Source organism: Stegodyphus dumicola, chromosome 5, assembly GCF_044657685.1.
Source record: "Stegodyphus dumicola isolate Sdum_Otavi_A_Nest chromosome 5, ASM4465768v1".
In the NCBI taxonomy this organism is placed as follows: Eukaryota; Metazoa; Arthropoda; class Arachnida; order Araneae; family Eresidae; genus Stegodyphus; species Stegodyphus dumicola.
The window spans coordinates 157,042,382-157,058,452 of NC_140772.1; positions in this window are offsets into that span (position 1 = coordinate 157,042,382).

Below are 16,071 nucleotides of genomic sequence, written 5' to 3' on the forward strand. Positions count from 1 at the left end.
AAAAATTAGCTCTTTAATTTAAGATCACTTTCAAGATTTTAGCCTTAACAGATTTTGAGATATAGTAATTTATTTGACTGAAATTTCCATTTTTCATTGTGAGGAAAATATGGGGGAGCAAGCAATAGAAAGACAGTTTTAACAAGATTCTAGTCCCCTTGCATATGCATCCAGTGGGGTTAGTTTATGTTTGCCAGCTCGACCTTCCCAGGTGTTCCAGACTTGGCTAGAATTTGGCGAGGTTTAAACTTGAGTTTAGTTCAAGGTTGCGGAAAAAGGAAACATTTTTACATAGCATGAGGCGGTGGTTGTAAAACCTGGTTTTTTCACTATTTCGGGCGTTTGTTTGCCAATGTGGCAGTCTCGTCATATCTATAAGGAGCTGCAAGTCGGGATTGCGATCTTTGTAAATATATTTTTTATTTTTGTATATAGTCTTTCTAATCGTAAGAAAAATGCACTTTGATGTGTTTATGGACTGAATATTTGTAAAAATGCACACTGTTCCTGAAACCTGGACCAGCATCTCTCCAGCCTACCAGACGTCGCTATAGCCTCACGTGACAAAGTAGTCACACCCTCTTTCACTTTGCATCATGTCCTCCGGACACACTCGTGCATTTACTATACCTGCAATTTACTTATTAATTCATGACAGCCGGTATACAGCTTGCTATCTGCAAGCTACACACGGCAATAGTGGGAAAAGACAGGAAAGGAAAAGATTGCGATCTCTTTCTTTTCCTCCTTCTCGTCGGTCTTATCTGGTTGCCTAGGAACCCTCAGCATGCTCTCTGGTTTTCTTGGTCGCGGAAAATATTAGTCTTCAAATCTGCGATGGGAGGAGACCCCCTGCATTCTCGAGACCTACACCCGAGAACCGTTAATAATTCAATAAACCCGCTGAACCATAAATAATAAAAAAGGCAATGTTGCTCTATGCCGTACGTCTGCTATCAACTGATTCTGAAATGACAATTCTGGTCAACGGTTCCTCTATAAACCGTCCAATAGAAGTTCGCTAATGATCGTCTTTCGCTAAAAGGATTTATACAAGTTCATCAAATCTATGTTGCTGAATTTTTCTGACTCCATATGCTACGCCTCAAGATCTATCAATTGGCTGAGCGAGTCTTCAAGGGGAAGGTGTGTTCCGGCTCCAACTTCACTTTTAGGCTGCGGGAAGTCTTACGAACAATTTTCTCTATCTAATTGTTCTGATTAAGAAGGAATAATTCTTCGGTTCTACCGAGTTCACTTATGGCTACATAAGTTCACCATCGGACTTCTGCGAAGTTCTGGTCGTTCACATCCGAGTCCTGTTATGTTGTGGTTCAACCCTTACCTTGCTGTCTCACGCCAGAATTTCAGACAAGTTTTGTTTCCAATTTTGTTTAGACAAAACCTCAATTTTAGCTAACCTTTCTGTCTCGATTAAATTGAAAATTTGGATTGTTAGGATTAATCAGTGTAAGAGTATAATAGTTTAACTCAGTACTTATGATGATCTAGGTACCTTGCTAAGCAATAATACTACGGTTGGTTTGGTTTATTTAATTATGGCAAAGCACACTCGGGCTATCTGCCTAAGGGTAGGGATGCCTTCGTGAAGGACTTTCTAAGGGAAACTGGCTTGGATACACGTTACACATTGGGAAAACCACAAAAAAACCTCGCAGCCAGCCCGTTCGCGGGATTCAAACTTCGGACCGAACTACCAGTGTTCAGCGACTTTACCGCTCGGCCGCTGGTGAACCCAATAGTACTAAGGAAGTTTTAGGTTAATTGTAACTGAAGAGATGATGTGGGAAATTTTTAGTTAACTATGACTCAAAACTATGACTCAAGGAAAGGAAATATTTTTGTTATTGTTAATTGATAGTTAAAGCTCTTAGATTTGAGAACACTTTCTCGTACCTGCTGTAAAGAAATTTTTACTGGAGAATTAAATTAGTGCAATAGTGAAAGATTAAGCAAATACCACTTGTATGAATTCAATGATCCTTTAGCAGTAGATGATCTTTCTAGGAAATTTGTTAAATGCTGCGTTTTGATTAATTTCTTTAATGTGATATATATATATATATATATATATATATCCTCTGTTTTTTTTATTTCACCCGGGTTGAAAAATTTTTTATATATATATATATATATATAAAATTTTTCAACCACAGTGCCGATTGACTCGGCACTGTGGTTTGCTATGTGTGAAGCAACTTTTGGTTTAGCCGCACCCAAGCCTATCATGGATTCAAAGACAAAATTTAACTACTGCGTCGCTCATTTGCCACCGGAAATTGCTGCCTTGGTTAGAGATATCATTCTCCGGTAACGGACAGATGCTTCTTACGAAGACCTCAAAGCTGCTATTACGGAACGCTGTGGTGAAAGCAGTACGAGTGAAATACGTAAATTACTCACCGGCGAGCAACTTGGAGATAGAAAGCCATCAGAACTTCTACGGGTAATGACTAGGGGGACTGAAAAGTATAACGTGCCTGACTCTTTGTTACTGAAATTATTCATGCACCAGATGCCGCCAAATGTTCAGTCTATTCTAGCGTCGGTTAAGCCGCTCGATTCATCGAAAGCTATTCATCGAAAGGATAGAATATTGGAAGTTACACCCGCTCAGGTAAGCGACGTTTCTTCTCGTGTACCTCTCAGTGTCTCTGAGAATTCTAAATTGGATTCCCTGCTGGAGGAAGTGCGCAAATTGCGTAGTGAGGTTTTGTCTCTACGACGATCACGCAGTACTTCCAAAAATCGCTATAACAGGAAGCGAAGCCCTTCAGCTAATGCTGCTTCGAACTGTTACTATTGTTGGTATCATCATAAATTTAGCGATAAAGCTAAAACGTGTGTTCCACCATGTACATTCCAGGGAAATGTATCAAGGAAAGCGTAGTGGCGACATGCGCTTTACCCTCTGAGTCTCGTCGCCTTTTCATTAGAGACAGGAAATCGAATAGAATATTTTTGTGCGACACTGGCTCAGACGTGAGTCTTCTTTCAGCAACCAGACAGGAAGCGCGTCAAACACTATCATGACGTTTTCTGCAGCAAATGGTACCCCTATTCCAGTTTATGGACAAAAAGCGTTAAGTATTGACATTGGACTTAGTCGTAATTTTCATTTTACTTTTTATGTGATCAACAAATATTATTTTAAAGTGTCAACAAATATTATTGGATCTGATTTCTTGCATTATTTTGATTTATTATCTGATTTAAGGAAGAAAGAACTTGTTGATTTAAAAACACATTTAAAAATTAACTGTAGTGTAATTAACAAACATTTATATTCTGTTAAAACAATTATTTCAAATTGTATTTATGATAAATTACTGTCTAACTATCCTTCACTGTCAAAGCTTCCTGATCTCAATAAGACTGTTAAGCATAATACTATGCATTTCATTGAAACCATTGGTCCTCCTGTTTCATGTAAGCCAAGGAGATTAGCTCCAGATAGATTAAAAATTGCTAAGCATGAAATTCAAGAAATGATCAATTTAGGTCACATGCGACCCTACAAAAGTAATTACTCCTGTCCTCTTCACATGGTATCAAAAAAGGGCACAAACGAATTGAGACCTGTGGGAGATTTTCGGAGGTTAAACGCTCAGACAGTGAAGGATAAGTATCCTATTCCCAATATTTGCGATTTTGCAGCGGAGTTACATGGAACAAAGGTATTTTCTCGATTAGATTTGGTTAAAGCATATCACCAAATTCCTATTAATCCCTCTGATATCCATAAAACGGCTATTGTCACTCCTTTTGGACTTTTTGAGAGCATAAGAATACAATTTGGGTTATGCAATGCAGCTGCAACCTTTCAACGCTTTATTGATGAAATAACTCGCGAGCTGCCAGGAGTGTTTGCTTTTGTTGACGATATATTGATAGCGTCAAAAGACGAAAATGAGCATTTGATACATTTAAAAGCTCTTTTTGAAAGATTAAGTAATTTTGGGTTAAGACTTAATATATCAAAATGCAGTTTTGGTTTAACTTCTTTGGAATTTTTGGGTTTTCATGTATCCGAACAGGGTTTAAAACCTTTACCCGAGAGGGTAGAAGCTATTCAAAAATTTCCTAAACCAAACACATTAACTCAGTTAAGGAAATTTCTTGGGATATTTAATTTTTACAGACGTTTTGTCCAAAGAGCTTCACATGTTTTAGCTCCCTTGAATAGGTTACTGTAAGGCCGCATTAATAAAAGGAAACCTTCACAACCATGCAAAACAAAAGAATATCCTCTCGAATGGGACGACGAAGCCGAGAAAGCATTCGAAAATGCAAAAAAGGCAACTGCTGAGGCAACCCTTCTCAAACACCGAATTCCTGGTGTGACTTTGAAACTTTGTACTGATGCATCGGACGTTGCGGTTGGTAGCTCATTAATGCAACTGAATAATTCAGTTTGGGAACCCATTGCGTTCTTATCCGTTAAACTCAGAAAAAGTCAAAGGAAATGGTCAAGTTATGATCGAGAACTATTGGCAATTTATTTGTTTATTAGGAAGTTTCGACACATACTTGAAGGCAGGGTCTTTACAATATACACTGACCAAAAGCCCTTAATATATGCTTTTAAGCAGAAGCCCGAAAGGTGTTCTCCACGACAACTTCGTTATCTTGATTTTATTGGCCAGTTTTCCACTGACATACGATACATTAAAGGTCATGACAATATCATTGCTGATGCCTTATCTAGGGTAGAAATAGATGCAGTATCTGATAATCAACACATTGATTATAAAAAGTTATACGAAGCACAAATTCAGGACTCTGAAATTCAAAATTCCTTATCTCAATCTTCATAAGTTTTTAAACTTGAGAAACATTACTTTCCTTTAGAAGATGTTACGCTTTACTGTAATATAGACACAGGTATACCTCGACCGTTCATACCTGAATCTTTTCGCTCTAAAATATTTCAGAAGATTCACTGTCTTTCTCATGCTGGTATTTCAACTTCAATAAAATTAATTACTAAGCGCTATTTTTGGCCTAATATGAAGAAATTTATTAAAACTGCAGTTCAATCATGTCTACAGTGCCAACGTTCTAAAATTCATAGGCATACAAAATCACCGTTGGGTACCTTTTCCTTGCCTGATGCAAGATTTGCACATATCCATATTGATTTTATAGGTCCTCTTCCACCGTCTGAAGGTAACCGTTATTGCATGACAATTATTGACAGGTTTACCAGATGGCCAGAAGTCATACCTACTGTCGACATGTCAGCTCAGACGACTTTCAAAGTGTTTGTGCATAACTGGATAGCAAGATTTGGCTTCCCGGTATCAATACCAACTGATCAAGGCTGAAATTTTGAATCTCACTTATTTAAGGATTTAATAAAAATTTTGGGTACACATCGCATTAGAACTACTGCTTATCATCCGCAGTCCAATGGACTGATTGAAAGATTTTCATAGGCAACTTAAAAGTTCAATAATGGCTCATAACAACCCAAAATGGACTGAAATTCTGCCTATTGTTCTGTTGGGTATAAGATCTGCCATTAAGAAAGATATAAATGCTACTTGCGCTGAACTTGTCTACGGTATTACACTTAGATTACCGTCAGATATGCTGAATGCTACAAATATTGTATCGCCTACTGAATCTTATGTGTCACAACTTCGATCAGTCATGCATTTAGTTAGACCTATTCCAACCTCTAGGCATATTCAATCACCAATTTATGTACATTCAGCACTTCAAACCTGTTCTCATGTATTTCTGCGTATCGATTCTGTTAAACCACCTTTAACGCCACCTTACACTGGTCCTCATACCATGGTTAAACGAATGGGTAAAAATTTTATTATTGAGGTAAATAACAAAAAGATTACAGTTACAATCGAGCGTTTGAAACCAGCATATATGTTGTCAGAATGTATAAATTCACCTGTAATTCCTCAGTTTTCACAGGAAGTCTGCGAAGACTCAAAAATTGTTCCAAAACAAGTAGTTACCCGCAGTGGACGTCGTGTTCATTTTCCTAAAAAGCTAATTACTGTAATATGATTAAAGTTTTCTCTTGTGGTTTGCTGCAAATGTTACAATGTATAGATACTTGGAATAACTTTTTTTGCATACGTAGAGATTTATATAAAATGCTTATTAACTTTTCATTATTTCTGTTCAACTAAGTTATGCATTGTATGGGTATATATTCCAATCAGAATTTTAAATGTATTATTACTATTCATATATTTGTATTTCTTTTTTTTACGTACAATTTTAAAGTATAACTGTTATTTATTTAGATGTGCATATCTTAAATTGGAAATTTGCAGCCAACCCCTTTTGTGTCGTGACTGTGTCACTGAGGGTGGGGGATACTCTATGGCAATCTAATGTTCGACTGCATGCGCAGCCAATCCACGTCATGTGGTTTATGTAAAAACTGCTAGCGCGGCAGTGAACTCTCTCACTTCGCCCTTAGCTGCAGCATAGGATGTTTTGAATTTTAGTTTAGTGGTTTTGTTATTCCCTCATGTTATTTCAGTTGTGTTTAAAGTTATGGTGCGTGTGAATAAAGGTTATGTTTAAGTAAATGGAGTCATGTCAATTCAAGGATATACACCAAGCACATAACCACCACGCCACCATACCACCAACAAATCCGTACAAATATATAAGTGCACCCTATTTTAAGGAAATGATTTATTAAAATATTTGAGAAAATTTTTTACACGATTCCTTTATATGAAATTTCTAAATTCAGGACGTAATTTAAGACATATGCAATTTTTTTTTAATTCATGACGGAGAAAAAGATGCAAGTGCAATGACATTCTTGACATTTAAAGAACACAATCACAAGTCACAAAAAAGGAGTTTTTTTATATAAAAGTAATGAATATGATATTATTATATATTATTTATGACATATAACATATTATTATAAATTATTTGTGACAATATAATATCACAACTTGCTCGAAGAAATGAAGTATGTGAAAATAATATAGGAAGTTTTAGATATTTTTAAAATTAAATTTATTAAATTTCTAAAAAATGTCCGTATAAAAAACATTACAACAGAATTGAAAAAGTTAATCACGTATTTTGATGATGAAGTGGAAGAGTTTCTATTATTTTTAAAAAGCAGTGAGACCAAATTTATTTTTGACAGAGAAGTGCATCATGTTCCAAAGGAAATACTATAAGAATATTTAGGATTAGAAATAGTAAATCCCCATAATTTCATTAAAATATTAAGTAATAATTATTTAAGCAATATTTAAAATAAATATTAAAATAAATAATAAATTATATATATTTAAAATATTTAAAATAAATTAATATATCTAAAATAAATTAAATAATATTTAAAATAAAATAATAATCAATATTTATTAATAATCAATATAATTAATAATAAGTATTATTAGTAATCAATATTTAAAATAAATTAATAAATTTGTATAATTATTTAAGCACTAACTAAGCTTCGAGCATATAGGTGTGCAAATAGTTTCTTACGAGCCCTAAAATTATACCGCTAGGGTACCTTAACTTACTTAGCCCGCCCCTGTTCTTACATGTAAAAGATATAGAAGAAAAGATAAATTTTTAAAAAGTTTTTCGTTAGGACTTCAGGTTATCTTACCTTTGCTTTACATTAGAAAACGTTAAAAGTCAACTGTGCCTTCACAGGGATTCATGTCTTTCACATGCTAACTGAAGAATTCCACTCATTCAAATCATCAAAAGCATGCACGGGAATAGATAGAATACACTTTCCCATAATTTGCTAAGTCAATCAAAAATCATATGTACATCCTTTCATACGTCAGCGTAATTATTTTATCAGTATTCTATTTTCTTTTCGTATGGCCAGTGAAAAAGCGTTTCCTTTTGGTACATTTTTTACGATTAAAAAAAAAACTGTATACCCTCTTATTTCTTTTCTTTCGTTGCTCAACTAGCAAATGTCCGGCCGTTTGGAAAAAAAATATTTTTTCTTGCATAGATAATAGCTTTTTTTCCGTCAAACACGAAAAAGAAGCTTTTTTTTTATTTTATTTTCAGCTGTGGAGGTGACTTTGATTAAGAATCTGAAATAATCTCATTTCTCAGAAATGATTTTTATAACGGGCATTTTCGAAAGTTATTTTTTAGTTTTATTTCTCTTTCAGGATCTTCGTGCCAAGAAAAAAATTACAGATTTTAATCAGGAATTACGCTCTTGATTGGAAAAATAATATTTTAATGACGTTGTGTACGTTGTTAGCCAAGAATTCGGGAATTCGATTAATTAACCTCACATATGTAACCAAGAAAATAATTTCGATAAAATTTAATTACATTTTTGTACAATTTTATTATATTCAATACCTGAAATTTATACATCACGAAAACAAGAAACACGACTATTCTATTTCCCTTCTCTTATAAAAATGCATTTTAGGTCGTTTTTTTCACTATTTTGCAAACGTTGTTGCCAGTCTCAATAAGTTTGTAAGGCATTTCAGTACTTTGAATTATTAGGGGAACTTCTTATTTAATTAAATCATTATTATTGTTGTTATTTGACATATCATGAATTGTTGTGTAGCAAATTTTTAATTGTACTTACGTTATTTACTTAATCACTATTTAGGTATTTGATTTAATTGAAATTGCTATAAAGAGTATTTAAATTTTAGCAGTTAAAAATCTTTAGCTCTATTTATTTTTCAATGGTCAGACCTTTTTAAGAACGACAGGGAGCGTTTCTTTTGGAACATCTGGGGGGAGCGGGGGTTCTTAGTGTTCTCCAACTGATTGTGAATAGCATTTACGATAACAGAAAGCTGTATAGTATAGCTTGCCTTTCGCGCTGCAAGGCTTTTGTTTACTGGGTTATAAAGGAAGATTTAATTGGTGTCCTTGCTTCACTTTTCTTTGTGAATGCTGAAAGTGTTGAATAAATATCTTTCGAGCCACGGAGGTAGTCCTTTCTTACCTCCATGTTTCGAGCGGAGGGGCGTCAGTAAAATTCTTATTTTAAGCGCGGCATTATCTTATTTCTGGTTCTACTCTTGCTGGAATGCTTGCTGGAATTTTATTTCTCCCGCGTTCGAATTGACTCATTGGTCCCAGCTGTCCAGCTGAGGTCTTTGTGCAGCGTCTCTTTCTATTTGTTGAACGGAGTCAAGTCTTAATAAGTCACTGGACATGATCTGTTCTCTGCTTACTTAACATCACTTCCTGGACATTCATGCGATGTAGCGACATGAACATGCGGTAAAGGAGGAACATCTGACCACTTCGAATTTGACCGATTACAAACCTTAGGAACCAGCTTAAGGAACTAGCTTCTACAAACTTGTGCAACTGCTGATATCCACAGTTCCAGAATTATACGTAATAATACTGTCTAAGCCGTGTCATATTAATTATCGTATTAAGTAATTTCGTGCAGTTATAGTAGTACAGCGACACTTTTTTTTTTTTTTTTTCGTTTTCAGTGCATTTACTTATATTCAGCTCTTGTATATAGATCTTCATGTGTTTATTTCCCTTTATACCGTACACAAATATTTCTGTATGCTTATTTTCCCTCCCATACCTTTCTTTCTTGTGTCAAATGTTATTATAATAACATTACAATAAAAAATATAAAATGTTATTAGCATAGTTGTTAAATGTCCATATCATAATTAATAACAATCGTACTTATGTACACTGCCCTCCAAAAGTTAAGAAACATCATTACAAAAGCTCACCATTACAAAAAATATCAGTAACGTCTAAGTTCTTGCGCATGACTGTAACGGAAGTTTCAGAAAATATATGCAAAAACAATAGCTACCACTTGTATTTTATAGAATTGAATATTTATATAGGAGTCTGAGAAAAAAATGCAAAAATTTTAATTTTTGTTCACGAGTGTTGATCTCCAGTTATTCTTACAGTTTCGTCGACAATATCCAGGAGAGTCTATCAATGTACAGGAGAAGTCGTTTGCCCTATTCGCTGAGGAGGCGGGAGATCGAATGGATGGAAACTGAGATGTCACAAACTGATGCTTTTAGATTTCTCAATTTCTTTCGTAATGCGGTTCACCGACTATGTAATCAGTTTGAATCCGACTATGGAATCAGTTTGTCTATAAGATATGTTCAAGGCAAATCTAGAGTTAAACACCTGCGGAAGACCGTTATTTAGCTCTTTCGGCCCGAAGGAAGAGTAACATTACTGTGCCTCAACTCATGGCAGATCATTTAGTGGCAACAGCAACAAGAATCTCAGCTACTACAATGAGAAGACTCCTGTATGTACTCTGTATGCATGACGCCCAGTTGTTTGTCTCCCCTTGACTCGACACAGAAGTGCCCGCTTATGTTGAACACGTCTCCTGGATTAGTCAACAATTAGCGTATGTTCTCTTTACAGATAAGTCCAGGTTCCCACTGGAGAGTGATTCAGGTCGTCAGCTAATCTGGAGGGAAACACGCACCAGATACAAACAATCCCTCATTGTGGAAAGACACAGTTACAGAGGTGGTGGAATAATGGTTTGGGATGGGATCTCTCTCGGTGATAACACAGACCTTGACGTGTTTCATGGATGATCTTTGACCGGTATGAAGTAGCGAGACGAGATGCTTGATCAATATGTCCGTCCATATGCCGCTGCTATTGGGCCCTGGATTTCTTCTGATGGACGACAATGCGCGACCGCACCAAGCTCGGGCTGCTGAAGAATATCTTGAGGGTCACGGTATGGAGCGGATGGAACGGCCAGCTCAATCCCCAGACTTAAATTCGATAGAGTATCTTTGGGACTACCTTAGACAGGTTGCTGCTTTAAGTCCTCCTCCAAGGTCGTTAGATGAACTTGAACAAGGATTACTCCGTGTCTGATCGTTGCTTCCCATTTCACTGACCGACAACTTAATTGACAGCATGGAACGTCGCTGCCGCCAGTGTACTGCAGCTAGAGATAGACACATTCCTTATTAGAACACATTTCTGTAATATTACCACCCCATTTTTCCTCAAAAAACTGTGATATACTGTTTCTCCAAGACTGGATTTCTCTGCCAAGAGTGCAATTTTTTGTAGTAATTCATGTTTGTGTTGAACTTTCGATACATTCTAAGTCGCATTCATTAATGAACTGTTTAGTGAAAATGTTCTGTAAATTTCTTGTTTCTATGTTGCTTCATTCTCATATTAGACACATGAAACATGCTGTTCCTTAACTTTTGGATGGCAGTGTATATCATTAATGTAATTCATCATTATCATAATTAAGTGTCAAATGTCATTATCATAATTCATTAAAATATTTCGCCACATATTTTCATTTTGTTCATGTTTTTTTATCATTATGTCCTCTTACAATCATCATATGCTCTCTCATGAGCCTGTTGTCGTGTTATGAGCTGGAAAGCCCACAAAACTCATGTCACTAGCACATCATAGTCCTAGAATCTTCTGACGGTTTGGCCTCTAAATTCTGTACAGTTAACATTCCAGGCAGAGCCAGTTCAAATGGCATTCATTGATAATAATAGCCTAAATTTATTATAACTGAGAATAAACACAAAATGTTTTTAATATGTAACATTATAAAAATTTTACAAGTTAAATGCGCGTTCTCTGTGAGAGTCATGAATCTGATGTCGTTGTAAGTAAAGAACTCTATAACTTGTAGGGTTAAAGGATTTTATTATTTTAATTAAATAGTTAATATGAGTTAGAACTTTACTGTCAATTCTTCTTTCCTTTTCCCCTCCAGAACGCAAATTATTTCGCGAGTATTTAAACTGAGGCTTCTAGATGTAAGACAAAACGTGCTTTGCCCCTTGAAGTCACGTTACTAAGTTGTCCCTAGCTCAGATAAGATTCGTAGTATTTGGTCTTGCATTATTATTGCCGATATTTGAATATCTACGCCGTTTAGGTTCGTCAGCCAACTTCGCGTTATATTGAATTGTGTGTGATCTTTGATTACTAGCTTATTTTAAATCTGAACTTATTGTTACGTTATATTGGCATAAGTGTTGGCTGAGTTATAAACATCAGGTTTACCTTCTGTTCTTCTTTAGTTTTTATAAAAGGGATTAGATGTTTTATAGTCATCTTGAATTCGCTTTAATATTAATATCGTCTTACAGAATGATTTAAAGCAGTGGAAAACTTTCGTTACTTCTTTGCTTTTGGTTTCCATCGATTTCACTTGGGAGCATCTTTTCCGTCAGATTTATGAGAAGGGGAGAAACAAATCTTCAGAATGTTTTCTGTAGGCGAGTTTTCTCAGGAAGCTGCCCTGTTTGGAGAAGAATTTGAACATACTTTGTAATTGGCAAAATGATTTCGTAAGCAATATATATGGGGATTCCTTTTCAAAGGGCAGGCATATTATTTCCGTGCTTCAGAAACTTTCAAATGCCCTACAAGCTTCTAATCTGAAATTATCTGAAAAGTTGACAACTGAAGTTCTGTAGCGGGCATCATCTTGGTTTGTATCGTGTATGGTGGCGCTGAAAAAGCCCAATAGGATCACTGACTATCACGCCTTCAGCATGGGAAGTATCATGATGTGAGCTGGATTCCTCTAGTTGTATTATCAACCTGCATTTTGCAAGAACTATCAAGATGACTCAAAAGTATCGAAATGAAGTCCGTCACTTGATTGGCGACTGCGTGAGGCAACGTTTTGACTTCTGGTGGACAGTAATGCCTATCCGTATGGAGCGGAAGTCCTCAACTGGGAGGAGGGGGGTAATTTTATTATTTCAGTTAAGGGATGCAGTCAGCTTTTTATTTACAGTTTAAGAACTTAGTTTTATTTTATGAATATAAAAAAAACTACTTTTTTCAAGTTTTGGTATTTAGTAAAATTTTTCGTACTTTTCCGTGTTTAATTTATAAAACGCATTAAAAAATACTCTAAATTTAAATAAATGTTTATGTCTTTTTCGAGTTTTGAAATAAGGAATGATCGTCTAGCAACGGTGAAAGGAGTGCGTGGTGCAATAAAAGTTGAAAATATATGTATATGTATAGAGCAAATCAGGAAGACGATACCTTGAAAGTGAAATTATTTTGGAGTGGCTGACATATTCGCCCAATATCAACTCCCTTGAAAATTCCTTGGACGTTTTTTGCGCTTTTGTATTTACTCTAATTATTGCTAAGAACTGCCCTGTAGGACAGAGGGCAATTCTTGCTTGCTGATGCACTTAACCACTTGAAGTTATAAACCACTCCAAGTCATAGAATGTCACTTTTCATACAAGCACACCAGAGCTTGTATTAAGATCAGATTTACTCATATGTGTGTGTGTGTGTGTAGCAAAAAAAAAAAAAAAAAAAAAAAGCACGCAAATTAAATTACAAAATTTAATTTTCAGCAGTCAGCCTTAATTTTCTATTTTAAATTGAATATTTCGCTATTTCATATAAAAATAGTGTCTACTTATAACAATTATCTTTAGACTGAGTCGTACTGTACCGTTATGTTTCTTAAACATCGCTAATGATGTAGATAATTCTGTGAACTGATGCTAACACTGTAAATCAAAACCCAAATTATTTTGAAACCAGCTTGTATCTGAGGACACGATACATTTCACTTTCGGTTTCTTTTGCTAATTAATCTGCTGCTTCAATTACTAATCTTCAAAATTAATCTCAGAATGGTAACGGCACCCTTTCACGATATTTGTCAACTAGAAACGAAAGGAATATTTTAATCCGGCCACCTCTGTTAGTTTCTTCTGTGTGCATCCTCTTAACAGCAACTTTTCTCAAATATTATTTATATATGTAACTGCGCAAAAAAAAAAGGGGGGGGACAGTTCTATATCTCCCGTTCTACTGAGCCGATTGACGAAATTCAGTTGCGTTTTTCATCTCTCGAAAGCGCGACTTAGGATACGCATTAGATTCATATATAGCATCGATCTGATATCGGTATTTTGACACAAAATCGGACTTTTTATGAAATAACATACCACTTTTTTTTCCATATTTCAATTCTACGATTCAAATTACGCCAAACTACCAAGTTTTGTAAAAGTCGCTCGCGTAGTTTCTAAAAAATTAGCTCTAAACATTTTAGTTCCTCAATGTTAATTGAGTTTGGTATATATTTATTAATCTCTATTTTTTATAAAACTTATCTGATTCTTCCTTCCACGTTTCGAAATTTAGGTTCATTACAAACAAAATTCACCCATTTTTTATGATTTATTTTTAAATTTTGTATTTTTAAATAATTTTTATAAATTTTTCAAAAAAATAATTTGAATTACAATCTATGAAAATTTCACCACCAGCTTAATGTAGACGTATTTCTAAGCATACATGCAAAAAAATTACAGTTTTTTATTCAAAATTTCCGAAGATATACGTGAATTTATATATTGGCCCATTTTGAAATTTGGCACATTTGTTGAAAGCGATAAAACATCAAATGTGGTTTAGACGCTTTGTTAAAATTATTTGGAAGTAGAAATGAAGTGACTCTTTTTTCCTCTCATGTACAATGTAAAAAGGTAGGAAAGAAGTACCTTTTTTTCCGTTCCGGCATAATGGAAGAGAAAGAAAATTGGTTGCCACACCAACTGAATTATTCTTGGCACAAACTGAAAAAAATTTTGCCAAGATAAATGTTTGAATTTCTCCGTAAATTTCGCACCAAATTTTGCAAAACTTAATATCTAGGCATAATTTGAGGCATAGAATCGAAATATGTAAAAAAAATTGGTATGTTATTTCAGAAAAAGTCCGATTTTGTGTCAAAATACCTATGTTAGAACAATGCTATATATAAATCTAATATATATCCTAAGTCGCGCTTTCGAGACATGAAAAACGCAATTTAAATTTCTTCAATCGGCCCAGTAGAACGGGAGATATAGAACTGCCGCCCCCTTTTTTTTCGCAGTGTACGTGCATGTCTCTTGATAACTTTGAATCAGAATTTAATTGTGTTCTTTTTCCTAGTTTGAGCATTTTTATGTATTTCTGTTGTTTTAGGGATTTCTTCTGGTTTAAAAACATCGAGTTGATAGGTTTCTTAACATTTTTGTTGAGAAATCTTGGTATTTTACTTGTTTTAAATTTGATTTCTTTCATGTCTTCGTGGATTTGATTCTAAATTTCTTATTACTTTCTATATATGTGTATGTGTATTATATATAGAGAGAATTCGTCTTACCTTAGAGTCTGAGAACAAACACACTTCATAAAATGGCTGAAGCATTAATTCTAGGTGTAAATAGTCCAGTTAACACGCTAATGCAATTGTCATTTTAACTTGAACATTTAATGATGATTAATCAACGATTTTACACACTATGAAAATGGATGATAGGAGCATAAATATTTACAGGTAATTTTTTACACTAAAGAAAAATAAAAATTTCTTTCATCTTTATAACTTCGCATAACTTCTGCTAACGTCTTATTTTTATGAAGTAAAAGCTGTTTCTCTGAGTATTATTTTTTCTCTGTTTTATTCGCTCTTTCTCTATCTCATAATGCGTAATTTTGTTTCTAGTTATGCAACCGAAAAAGAAATATTTTGTGTTTTGTTTTACATAAAATATTCCCTTTTTAACTGTGTTATCTTCGATGAATTAAAGGGCTTTAAAGGAAAAAATAAAATTCTTACACTCATATTAAAACGTCCTTCATTTATAAATTAAATGTATTTTAATACGCAGAAAAAGACAGACTCGGTTATACCGATGAACTATGGTTCTGAATATTCGATTTTTTTCCGGTAGTTTCAAAAATTATAAAATTATATGTTCAGAAATGTCCATAATAATTTTTTCCGACAAACTTATCAGATTTTTCTTTTTTTTCTTTTTTTTTTTTTTAAATTTTTCTCATTTCCTTACAGAAAGGAAAAGGAAATATAAAATTAATATTAGTTTTTAATAACTACAGACGATGATAAAGTAGATACTTAGATAAATTAAGAAACTTACAACGCTCATTTCTATTGCTCTTTGCTATCTATCTTTACGGATCCACAATTCAATCTTTTCTGCGTACTTCCTTTACTAGCCAGCTTCTTTAGTGCCT